The following is a 12400-nucleotide window of genomic DNA, read 5'->3' as shown; positions in this document are numbered from 1 at the left end:
AATGGTGATCAGCCACAATTTCACTGTCACTGGCAGTTCACATCCTAGAGTGCAGTCATGCATACCAACACTGGAATTCTAAGCATATATAACAACAAGCAATACTGAAAGATGCGAGTTGAGTGTTGGTAAATGTGCTAATTTTCATGCTATTCATATATGTTTGTTTATATGAAGTGTTAGGCTAAATATATTTACATATAAATGTACACACACACAGGCATAAGTGGATATGGACATTCACAATATTTTTTCTATCCTTCGTGCAGAAGCCATACAATTGGGGATGTCTACATTTATAAGATACACGGGTATTGCAAATATATATATTAATGGAAACATTGAAGTTCATGCTTTAATTGAAAACTGAGAAGCTCTAAAGATCTTCAATATTTTACTTCCTTTCGATATTACAAGAAATAGTTTTGTACCTGGGCAGGGGGGAATCATCTTCTAGGCACTATTGGAGAATATAAGGTCTGATGTTTTAATGTAGATGTATAGTTCTTTTCCGTTATATCTAATGAAAAGATGCTTGTTAAGTCTTAAGGCCATTTTGCATTACATATCTATTTTGACAGTTGATAGCCATCTGTGTGATGCCAATCTAAAACTCAGAGCTCTGATGTCTCATACCATGACAGCTACCTCATACCACCTTTCTCCCACCATGGTCCCACCATGACAACAGCTCATCTGTCATTATGGCTCTGGACTGACACTGGGTCATCCTTGAGCATTCAGTCCAGGGTATACACATAAAAAAGCAGAGTGTTTCACCTCAGCATACTGTGCAAATAAATGGATCCACACATTAAACTACAGGTTCAGCAATGTCATTCTCATCAGAAGGTCTTACTCCTCTGTGCTAACCAAGTGGCAGGTGAGGGCACGGCAGTGATATAGTTACTTGCTCAGCTTTCACTTGAGAACTCTATGCTCAGAATAGCTTTGAGATATCAGTCAAACTCCTCTCTACTTTTTTTCCCCAACATCATCCTCTTGAGGGGAGCTCATATACATAGTGGCAGAATAACGCACTCCAAACCACTAGACAAAGCCTGTGAGACTTCCGTATCAGGCAGAAGCATTTGTGCATATGCACACACATATACATACACAAATGGTTTCATGGCTTTGGAGTTATTTTTAACATGAGCCAAAACACAAATTAGTACTGTCTTTATTGACATTCATGTCACACAGCTAAACCTAACTTCATGAAACACCTGCTCCTTCTTTAACCTCCATTTCTCTCTCTGGCAATAACCAATTAAACCAAACAGTGGGACAGGAGCACAGTCATTAAGCTATGTTAAGCCTCTGAGCCTAATTAGACTCAGCTGCATTCAGTTATTTCCAGCACAAATAAGAAGCTGGCACCAAGGGACCACACACCCCTTTTCTATATTTACAAATCTAATCTGGTGCTATCTTCCCTTTTACTTTAGGATCATACTGTTACTTCAGCTGTATGTCGCAAAAATATGGCTGTGGTGTGGTTGTGTCACTGAGAACCCTACATTTATAAAGTGTATACAAATAGAGCTCAGAAACTTAGTACAATTTTTTTGCAGTTAGATATTCTAGTTAAATCTTACTTGCATGTAAGGCTATTTTGCATTTCAGTATATGAAATTGAAGAATTATATAGAAAAGTCTCAGATTTTGACAGAGCATGTAATAACAGAGAGATAGCACAGTTACATGGACATAACACTGAACCAGAACTTGAGACAGACATTCTATTTTGAATATTCTCACTAAGATACTTCACGTCTGCGTGCCCTGTTTCCTGTACCATCCTCCCATTGTCTTGTTTATTTGGACTGCAAAATCCTCAGAGAAAGGTTTAGCATTTATTATTTCTCTATAAGATGTATAGCACAACTGGTCCTTGATTTAAGGACTAAGAAGTTGTAGCAGTGCAGTCTTGGACATAAAAGGCATCTTGCTGAACATTACAAACTGTCATATTGCATTGTAATTACAAAAGCTCACTAGGAAAAATGAACGAGAACTATCATCCTGGGAATCTGTACAAACAAGTTAACAGAAATTGGAATACCCTTCCAGGAATTATAACATAAACATGACAGAGAGAGGATAGGGGTATAAAGCAAAAGAACACATGCAACACTTTCCCAAATGCAAAGCCTGTTTCTGCCAAAGAATGAGGCTAGATATATTATGCAAAACTAACGTCCTTCAAAGTGGATAAGGAAGGTATGAGAGATGAGGTATTGAAAGACTTGACCCTGCATATTTGAACTACTGGGGCTATCTTACTGATAAGCTTCCATATATCCTTGTACATCTCATCTCAGATTTTTTTTTCCTACATTCTATTCTTTACTTTCTGAAAAAAAATCAGAATAAAAGACTGGAAAAATACCTGTTTTTATTTGAAATTAAAGTTGAAATTCTGATGCATCCACATAGCACCTGAAGTTAAAGAGATGCCACCGTGGGAGTTCTCATGATGAAAGAGAGCCAGGCACACCAAATTCTAGGAGTTACTAACATTATATGATCTTGCAAATGCACAACCAACAATTTATTTGGGGTAATTGAGTTTCAATGTTGGGCTTCAAGGGTGGAAAGTACTTAGCTGCTTTAAGATACAATGAGACTTACATTTCGAGACTTTGAGTGGTTAGATTACATAGAACAGAATTGGGAGAACTTGGTCATAGTCACTTATCAATGGCTATAATCCATTTTGTTTTCTTTCAGGAAAATAAATTCCCACATGCATGAAGATGAATGAAAGGCAGTTGTAACTTTTTCCTATCTCTGAGATACGCAAAAGTATTTGCTGTGTAGGAACTGAAATAGTTTAGGCATTGTAACTCTTTTCAGCTGTTCCTTTTGGAACTTTAGTTCTTCCTATGGCATTTCCAGGAGAGCGCTGTTTCATATGAAACACTGGTGAAACGTGAGAATGATGCTCAGTCATATTTGAGGAAATAAATTATAATTCCCTAGAAAATGGATGGATCTATACAAGAGCAAAATTCAGATAAGAGAGTAGGATTTGACCCTTTAAAAGCCTACTTTTGTCCCCCAGTATGGTGGGTCAGTGCTAGTGTCAGTGCCTTGCTAAATATTAACACACTATTCTCTAAAATGAGTAAAGGATATTGAGGTAACATACTCCTGAGTCTTGATACACCTGTGATGGACAACATAGTAATGCAATTCGGAAACTAGGACAGGAAGCCAAAAGAGAAAAAGATTTCTAGTTAGAATTTCAGCTGACATATGCAAGACAAATTTCCTGTACTACACAGTAGACATTATTTGCTTTTCTTCCATAAACTGAAAGTGTATCCAGACATTACCCAAACTACAACTGTGCTTGGGATCTCCAAGCAAGACCAGGGCTTCTAGCAACTGAGGCAGTGCAACAGCATGTTATTACATCTGGTATTTGTCCCCTAAGAGAACTTAAGGCTTTTAAACAGGCAAATGAATGAGGACCTCAAAGACAGAGTAAAAGCCCTCAGGGAAGATGGCTATCGGAATCAACAAACCATTCACATCTTTGGATTTCCAGACAGTCTTCATTTGCTTTTTTCTTCCAGTTTGAGCTTTTCTGTATTCCTTATTAGCAAAACTATGGAGGAAGGATGGAACAACTTTATTGGGCTGCTACTACACCACTTTTCTCCTCCATTCTCTTTTGAAGATTCACCACAGAAGTTCTTTCAAAAAATTTGAAGCTCTAAATCAAGCCATCCAGACACATAAATATGTGTACTGAAAACACTTAAAATATCCTTTGCCATAACAAGTAGAGGCAGATAAGTCTAATGCTACATTAATAATGATGCTTTTCCTGGCTGTGATGTTCAAAGTAATTTATATAAGTTAATGCATAAGCACTGAATACCTCCTAATATAAAAGGTTTTGTAAAGGAGCTTTGAGTATTATTATAATTGCAAATTATCATCTTTTATGTTGATTCTGTTTTTCCAACAGTCATCAAAAAAGATAAACTGTCTCAAACTATCTAATTATTCACCAAAGCTGTATCCTAGTTTCCAGTTTATTTAACCTAGACTTCTATCACTACACATTTTCTAGAGCATTATTTTGTATGGGGGGGAGGGGTTAAACAGTGGGTGTAAATGAGAGTAAAGGGAGTAAAATTTTAGAAGACAAAAATAAAAAATAAGCATACAAACCAGCAGCCCAGTGTCTTGAAAAGTCAAGTCACTAAAATAAATTCTGTTAAATCTATAAACCTTCCGACTTCAGTTATCTTTACTTTAAAAAATGATTTTCACAATATCATCCAGAAGGAATAACTGCACTGAATGCATTAACTTTGCTTTTTGGGGGGAGACGGGGGGAGCTTGTTTGCCTTTTACTCCTACTTTCCCTTTGGAATTCTAACTGATCCAGTCTAACTAGGCAACAAAATAATTTCATTCTAGTAATATCAAGGAATGTAAAATGCTTTACTGCTTTGGCTAGAGCACAGACCAATATAAATGATTGTGCACTGCTCTTAAATCTGGCTACAGTAAGAACACAGAGGTGCTGTTCAGTGAAGCAACCCAGGAATACATGATATCTAGGATATTTAAAAGGAATAACTTTAACATATAATATTAAACTAAATAAAATAACATTATTTGCTTATTGTATTTGATATCTTTAGAGTAAAAAAATAAACAAACAAACAGCATCTACACACCTGAAAGTATTTTTTTTAAATGCAGTTACCTCAGTCATTCAAGTCTGCACAGTCTATGAAAACTAGGTCAAGCCATGTAATTTCATTGATGCAATTCCATTTTTCTCTCTCCATTCAGATTTTATTCTTTTGTGGCTTCAGCCCAAGGAAACATTACTTCAGAAAACAAATCAGGACTGTGCAGTTTGATTTTTTCAAATTCTGTATGATTGGCTTAAAAATGAGTCAATTTGAGCCTAACAGAGGGAAGATCAAGCACACAATAAACAGGGCTTTCCTAATGAAAAAAATGCAAGGTTCTACTTATTAGCATTCTCCTCATGAAACTTTTATGGAGAAGTCAGAAAAAAACAAAAGGATGCTAAGAAAGGTTAGAGTACTTGGTTCATGACTGCGCAGCTGACATTACAGGATCAGGGCTAAATTCTGACATCTTCATAGTAGGAATGCTCCATCATGAGGATTTGCAATGAATAAGGCTTGTGAATAAAAGTTTCAGGATTTGGTCCCGAAGTATTTGAAGGAAATAGTGTCATATGATGTACAGTTAGAGCATCATCTTTTCCAACTAACTTTGGTCACCAGACAGGATGCAAGGTCATAGCAAAAATTTGGACACCAAGAGATCCCATGGAAATGAAATAAATGTAAGCTATTATGTCACCTTCACTGTAAGTCCCACTTATCTTACTGAACCCAGCAGAAATAAGAATTGTTATTCCTAGTTCAAACATTTAAATTACCACACAATTCAAAAATGCAACATGTAAATCATGTATTTCACAAAGAATACCTATTGAAAATGTTTACTGCTTCTTTAAATAAATGGCAGAACTACAACTAATTTTACCTGCCCTTTGCAAATTACCAAAGTTATGCATCACAAAATAAAGGCCACGTTTAACAGCTACTTGCTTTTCATATTTGAGAGTTCATGAAGTGTTTTCTGAAATTATTTCTGGGGAGAAGAAAAAATAATAATTTGAAGGGACCCTGGACGTTGCTGACAAAAAACCAAACACACATCCCCAGGTTTGATCACGTGTTCTGTCAGGCTAACACTGGATTCCGAATGCACTGGCTTTTGGCAATTGCCTCCTTCGAAGGATCAATACATTGTCCTTAATACTCTGCAAGGAAATTATTGGAATGAGATTTCTGTTTTGATCCAGAAGTCATGTAGAAACCGTAGAATATTCTAACAGTGGAATATTATCACAATTCTTTCCAGAGCTTGCTGCTTATCAGCTTTTTTTTTTTCCTTCTTTTTCTAACATAGGCTTGCCCTCCACTGGAAGAAGAAATTACATGTTTATGTCAGAATTTCTAGTATTCAGTAGAACCTCCTCAAAGAACAAAGCCCTTTTAAACTTCAGAAAGAATTAACAGAAAAGACTCCACATAATCTTTACCTTGAACTATTAATACATTCAAGCCCTACCAACTGCATTGTCTTCATTAGAATTTGACTCTGGGTGTTACCCTGCCAGCTTACTCAGGACAAGAATACCTCCTTTTCACCACGAAAATACAGAGCTTCAGTTTCATTTATTGCTGCAACAAGAGGACCTGGTTTCCAAGTTGTAGGGTACTTCACAGCTCTTTGTGCTGGCCTATGGAACAGCACTGAAGACTGAACTTCAAAGGCATTATAACGCTATACAAGCAATACTAGCTAAGATTTTCAAAACGCTGATCATTTGAGGTGCTTTGAAGTTTTAAAGTTTTTGATTTGTACTGCCTAAATGACTTCCTTTTCCAGAAGTGGAAATAGCAAAGCATTTCTCCTCTGGAAAAAAAGTTCATTCTGGAAAATTGCTAGATGTTTGAGTTTTGTTTGTTTGTTTTAAGTTCCAAATGTTTCACCTCTTGGGTCCGACACAGGGGCAAAAGAGAAAGTAACTTCAGAGAAAAATGTTCAAAATGATCAGGTGGTTGAAAGAGTTGCTTAAGAATTAGGATACCAACGATCTGTGGTTTAGTTGTTTACTAAAGAAATATCAAGGCATTTGTATGGAGTATCTGAAGGTTGCTGCTTACATAGACAGAAGTAATAATGTGAAAGCAAGATGAAGCATTATCAGCTGGCTGTAACAGACTGCCTGACAGTAAGACACAGTGAATGAGATGAAAAGGCCTTCTTTGTGATTCAGTAAAAACTAGTCTTTTAAAAGTAGCTCAAAAGAATGTTGAAAATCAAAATACAGAGGAAGACTTCCCTACATTTTTGCAGGATGACAGAGATGGAAAAGTTTATTCTTGGCTACACCACAGAGAAGTAAATTCTACAGTAGTTCTTCAGATTGAATGTGTACCATAGCTGTTAAGCAGCAGCAAATTCTATGCTAGTTTATAAAATACTCAGATTAAATGCATAGCTGAATCTCTAAACATGGCTATTAAACAAAGAATTGTAGGTTAATTTCACATATTAAAAGTCACTGAACAAGTTGTTATTAGCACTAGGAGAACGTATTCAAGCAGAATAATGCAATCACAAATTCCACATAAGTTAATTTCTGGTCACCTCACTCCAATACTTCTAAAAACAAAATAAATTAAATATGTTCCACAATTAATAAAATAGCAGTGCTTATTCACCAAGCAGCATGTGTATCTGTGTTGTCCACATAAACAAGGGCAAATGGCAAACAGGAAAGCAACTCAGGAGAGATATAATTGGCATCCCACTGAGATCCTGGCTTCTCTGATTCAGAACCTCTAAAAAATTTTTTCTTCCATATAAATATTTCAAGGGAGACAGGATCAAAGCCCCTTCCATTTCACAGGTATCTCAGAGCTTTCAGTCTAATTAAATATAAAAATAGTTAGAAATGATACTCTGAAATGACAGTAGAATAACTCTTCCTTAGCAAAGGGCTAAGGGTAGAAACTATCTAATCCAATTAGAAGCACCAGGTGATACCTGGACATGTGATTGGCAAGCTCTACAGATTCAAATCCAACATCACAAACATCCAGCAGAGACAAATTAAGGCACAAGACAGGGAAATGTGGATTTTAAGAGTCTCAGATATTGAAATAAGAACTCAGAAGGAAAACATTCAAAATCTCCATGTTTTGTTCTCTCTCACACTGACCCCAGAGCCTGATCTAGAAACTTGGTGAAAACAAATTCTTGAAAGATTCCAGTTCTTCTTGCACAGGAAACAAAACAGGAAAGGATGTGGAATATTGCCTTGACACAGAGTCCCACGTGCCCATGGCCTGAACTATGCTTTTATCTGTGTTTTGTGCTCTTTGGATCATGAGGAACTCGCATATTCTGCATGTAGGTCATTCTCAGACACAGCCTGCCTCCTTCTGCATTATTCTGTCTGCCTGCTTAGCCAGTAACTTCACTCCCAAAGCAGAGCTCTAGCATAAAATAGCTTTCAGAAAGTTAACTGGGAATCAATAACACAACTGGATGGATACACAGGCTTCCCGCCTTTGCATGTATGCATTTTATTCATGCAATTTACCAAACAGTTAAAGCAGCAAGTTCCCTGCAGAAATGTTGGAACAATTTGTTCCAACTAAGAATTTCAACTAAGAATTATCAGAATAATACCAAAGATTGTTTTTTTATTTGAAAAACTGACTTTACCTTCATCCACAGCAAAGCAGATGGTCAAACTGATACAAAGACCAAACTCTGTCATTCTTCGAAAAGGTGGTCAGGATAGCATGTGCCTGAGCTTTCCATGCATTTCTTGCCTTGCTAGCAACAGTTGTAGAACAATATATTCTTTTATAACTCTTATGCTTTTATAGAATGCTGTAAAGTGTTCCTTGCTTTGCGACAGTCAGAGACAAGTGGAACAACTCTACAGACATTTTTATACTAAATGTCCATGCCACGACTGTCTGAAAAATTGCAGCACAGTGTGCCTGTCGAATTACAAGAACTTACCTACCTTTTATATTTGCCCTTTATTTTCAAATAACACAACAAAAACTTGCACTTGCATTACATCTGTAGAATAGACTGATCTGGGTTTTCTTTACACTGGAATAATTGCATTCATTGCTTATAAGGAAAGCGTGCTTTGATTTCTTCAGCTCACAATGACATTCACATGGAACTGATAACAATTCATTAAAATTCTAAACTAAATTAATATTTAGTCCATTTGTTACCAGAAGGGTTAATGAAGGTTTTAAACTCCCAGTGGAAGGGTAAACTTAACTACAGGCTTTCATGTCTCATGTCCTATCACAATTAGCATTATTTGCATCATTTACTTATATGCATTGGTTGTATCTAATTAAAAATAATAATTACACATTGATTTTGAAAATTTAAGTCAGTGAGCACAGAGGTAGCATACAGCAGCAGAGATTTTATGGGTGTTGGAGGAGGCAATAAAAGTTATAAAGTAGTATGACAAAATATAACATCTAGAGAAACAGGATGAGCTCCCTGCTAAGCATCTCTAAGTGGAACAATATTTGAAATTAATTCTGCTGTAAATAAGCACCATTACATTCCTAATTGTCAGGTACACTGCTGCAGCACTGTCCCTTTGCATACAAGGGATTTATTTTATGGTATCTCCATGCAGGAATTGAAATGCTATATAACTTCATAATAGCTCACACTTCTAAAATCAATTTTTCAGAGAGACCCAAATCCCTTTATTTATGTATATGTTTGGATCTTCTCTTAACGGTGAGGTATGGCCGGCAGTAGGGCAAAATGCTTTCAACCAACAGTCAGTGTTCTCAAGCAATAGCACTCTAAGATTGGTGATGCATAACATCTCTAAATAAATAGTAATTGACTTGGAGGAAGACAACTGTAAAAATACATACACCAAGGTTAGCCTTCATGTTCAGAACTCACTTTTGTTATGGAACTGAAAAGCACACGAAAAGTCACCTTGTTCACAAAGTTTAGTCATATCAAAGATGTCAAGGTGTGGAAGGATAAGTAGTGAGAAACCCTGGCAGTAGCATCCTGAAACCACTTAATTCAGCTGATCTTACCTAGTGGGGCCCGCGCCCCGTTAGAAACTGTTTTTATATGAAAACGATGCCTGAGGGGTAGAGAGACAAAGACAAATTTGATTGGAATTTTGCAGCTAAGCATGTGATGAAAGAACACAGAATCTAATCCTTTCAGCCCAACCACCGCTATAGCAGAAGGGGGTGTCAAGAGAAACCTGGCCAGCAGCACAGCTTCTGAGCAGCTCGCAGGAGAACTGAGCCGGAGCTCTCAGAAGGGATGCTCGGAGGGGAAGAACTCCTCTGGTTTTAAAGCGGGTAGCTCTCAAATCTTTCGAAAGTAAAGTGTCCATAGCTAAGTTATTTTACTTAATCTGTGATTCCTGAATTCTTACCATGCTGTCCATGGAGTGACCAGATTAGAAGCCAACTTCTAGGGATGGTATGGATGGAACATGCTTGAAAACAGATGCTAAACGCAACAATACATCGTAACACTACTAGGAAGTTTAGTTTAGTTAATGCTAAAAGTAAGTTCACTTCTCTCCATAATAATCAGCCCTAGTTTCTCCATCTTCCTTTCTCATTACCCTTTCCGTTCTCCTAATACCACCACAGATCATTATTACTTGAGTTCAGCACATCAACTCTTTACATATTTACAGACTAATAATTCTTTTCAGTTACTCCTTAGCTGGGTGGGGGTCTTTTTTGTTTTTTTTTGTTTGTTTTTGTTTTTGTTTTTTAAGTAGAACAGTTTGAGACTTTTTTTGCTAAGTTCCTTTACTTCTCTGTTAGGAAAAAGTAAAAGTGTTTCATTATGGCTTGATTTCCCTTCATTTGGAATATTTAAAGAAAAATGTATAAGTGACTACAACATTCTTGCTTCCATTATGTACAAAATAAATTGCAGTTCTTTTTATTTATAGATGCACTTTAGTTATTGACCCCCTATTTCATGAGACAGTTGTAATGCATGTCCTGGAAATGCCTAACAATGTATGCCATGATCTGTAATGCAGCATGTGATCCAAACAGGGAAGCAGAGTAAGGAAATTAAACTGACTTGCACTAAAAAATTTTATTCATTTGGAAATGAATACCTTTCATATATGGAGTTGTCAGGTTCTCTTAGTTAGAAGTAAGGTGTAGTAAGTACGTTTTAAGCTTAATTACACTAATGCCAAAGAAAGACAGTAACTTTAGTAATGATTCAGTGGTAAATCATACACTTACTGAATTAACATGAACGCTCTGATTCGTTTCCCTGCTTAGTTAGGAGATCTGGCCCAGAGTGAAGTAAAATGGCAGCTGACTTGCTCCTGCACTGATTTTTCCTAAAGTTATCCTTCACAAAACTTATCATACTGTAATCATTACGGTACAAAGGCAGAGGAAAAAATAACACTGGGGGGAGGAAAGGAGACCAGGAAGACAAGTAGGACAATCAAACTATATTGGCAATGTCCCCAGAAAGACTTTGCAGACAGTGGCTATATTTTGACAGTAACTGGAAATACCTGAATAGGAACTATCCTTGGCAGGTTGCCCAGCTGACCCTGATCATGATTGGTGTCTGAAATGCAGTTCCTTCCTATAATAATATTTAATAAAGTGGCACAGTGTTTTCTGAAACTAGACAGTGGAGATGCAGAAAATGGTTTGCCTGAGAGGTTAAGCAGCTATTCAGGTATTGGCTCACTCTAACATCAGACTTGGACTCTGCTGGAGCACTTAGTTAAAACCATGTGCTAACAGAAAAAAAATAAAATTTTAAAATAAGATTAGCCAGTAGGTCTGCTTACTCACTGTAGTAAAGACAAGACATGGTTACCCGTAATAACACAAGAATGTAGTTTGTGATCTTGCAGCCAAGCCTAAGGGGTTTTTTTCTTTCTTTCTTTTTAAGTCTTTCATAGGTACATCAAATTAAAGTAACTCTAAGATAAAAGTTATTTACTGATCAGCATTTGTAACCTCCTGGCAAGGATCTAGCTTTCAAAATCTTCTATGCATTTGAGGATTTCAGAAACATACATCATATGTTGGCTCTTGATTAAGGAAAAGGAATTAAAATTTTCAGGAAAAATAATGCATGGACTAAGGTTAATTTATTTACAACGTTTCCATTATTTTCAGGCTCATTAGGAACAAAATGCTTCTTAAAAAAATGAAATTAGATGCGACTAGATTTAGTCACAGAGAACTGGTGAGCAAATTGAGAAAGTGTGTGCCCTTCCTTCCTCAATTCTTTTTTCTGACAACCACAGCAATCATACTGGATGGCTTACAGTAAAAATGTTATCTCTCTCATCAATCTTATCTTTAGTTGCCTGTCAAGGAGAAAATGGGAACAAAAAGCACCAAACCCAGATAACGCTCATCAGTGACTTAAGAAACAAAAAACAAAAGAAAACCACACATGCAGAGAGATAAAGCTACCTCAAGAGGTCTACTGGTGGTAATTAACCTCTGACTTTAAACTTACCAAAGTCATTCTAGAAAGGTTTCCAAAGTCCACTGCTACAAGTAGGTGACAAGCTTTATTCCAATTTACATTTTACATCGGGGATATAAGGATTCGCCTTGCACACATGCCATTCCTGTGGCCTTGTTAGCTACAGTATATGCAAATTCATTTGTTCCAAGGGGTTGTTATCAGATCACTACTTGCAAGAACAAATTGGAACCAATATTTCTGCTATCAATTACCCGTCCAAGTATCTGATAAATTCTATTTGCAG

General features: G+C 36.7%; 1 protein-coding gene and 1 long non-coding RNA gene across 22 annotated transcripts in view; one reads left to right on the top strand and one right to left on the bottom strand.

Annotated features, from left to right (window-relative positions):
• Positions 1-12400, bottom strand: part of KCNMA1 (potassium calcium-activated channel subfamily M alpha 1) — a 536645-nt gene that overhangs the window by 430608 nt on the left and 93637 nt on the right. The window lies entirely within an intron of this gene.
• LOC112993322 (uncharacterized) overlaps positions 1-12400 on the top strand; it is a 54337-nt gene that overhangs the window by 35428 nt on the left and 6509 nt on the right. The window contains exon 3 of one of the 2 annotated variants that reach the window (XR_003261698.2): positions 5986-9572. The exons of the other annotated variant lie outside the window; for it this stretch is intronic. This is a non-coding gene — a long non-coding RNA (uncharacterized LOC112993322). Of the gene's footprint in view, positions 1-5985; positions 9573-12400 lie in introns of those variants that run through there. 2 annotated transcript variants of the gene reach the window in all.

This window comes from Dromaius novaehollandiae, chromosome 6 (assembly GCF_036370855.1).
Source record: "Dromaius novaehollandiae isolate bDroNov1 chromosome 6, bDroNov1.hap1, whole genome shotgun sequence".
NCBI classification, from domain to species: Eukaryota; Metazoa; Chordata; class Aves; order Casuariiformes; family Dromaiidae; genus Dromaius; species Dromaius novaehollandiae.
Note: the sequence above shows the minus strand (reverse complement) of the source record. Positions and strands in the feature narration are given on the sequence as shown.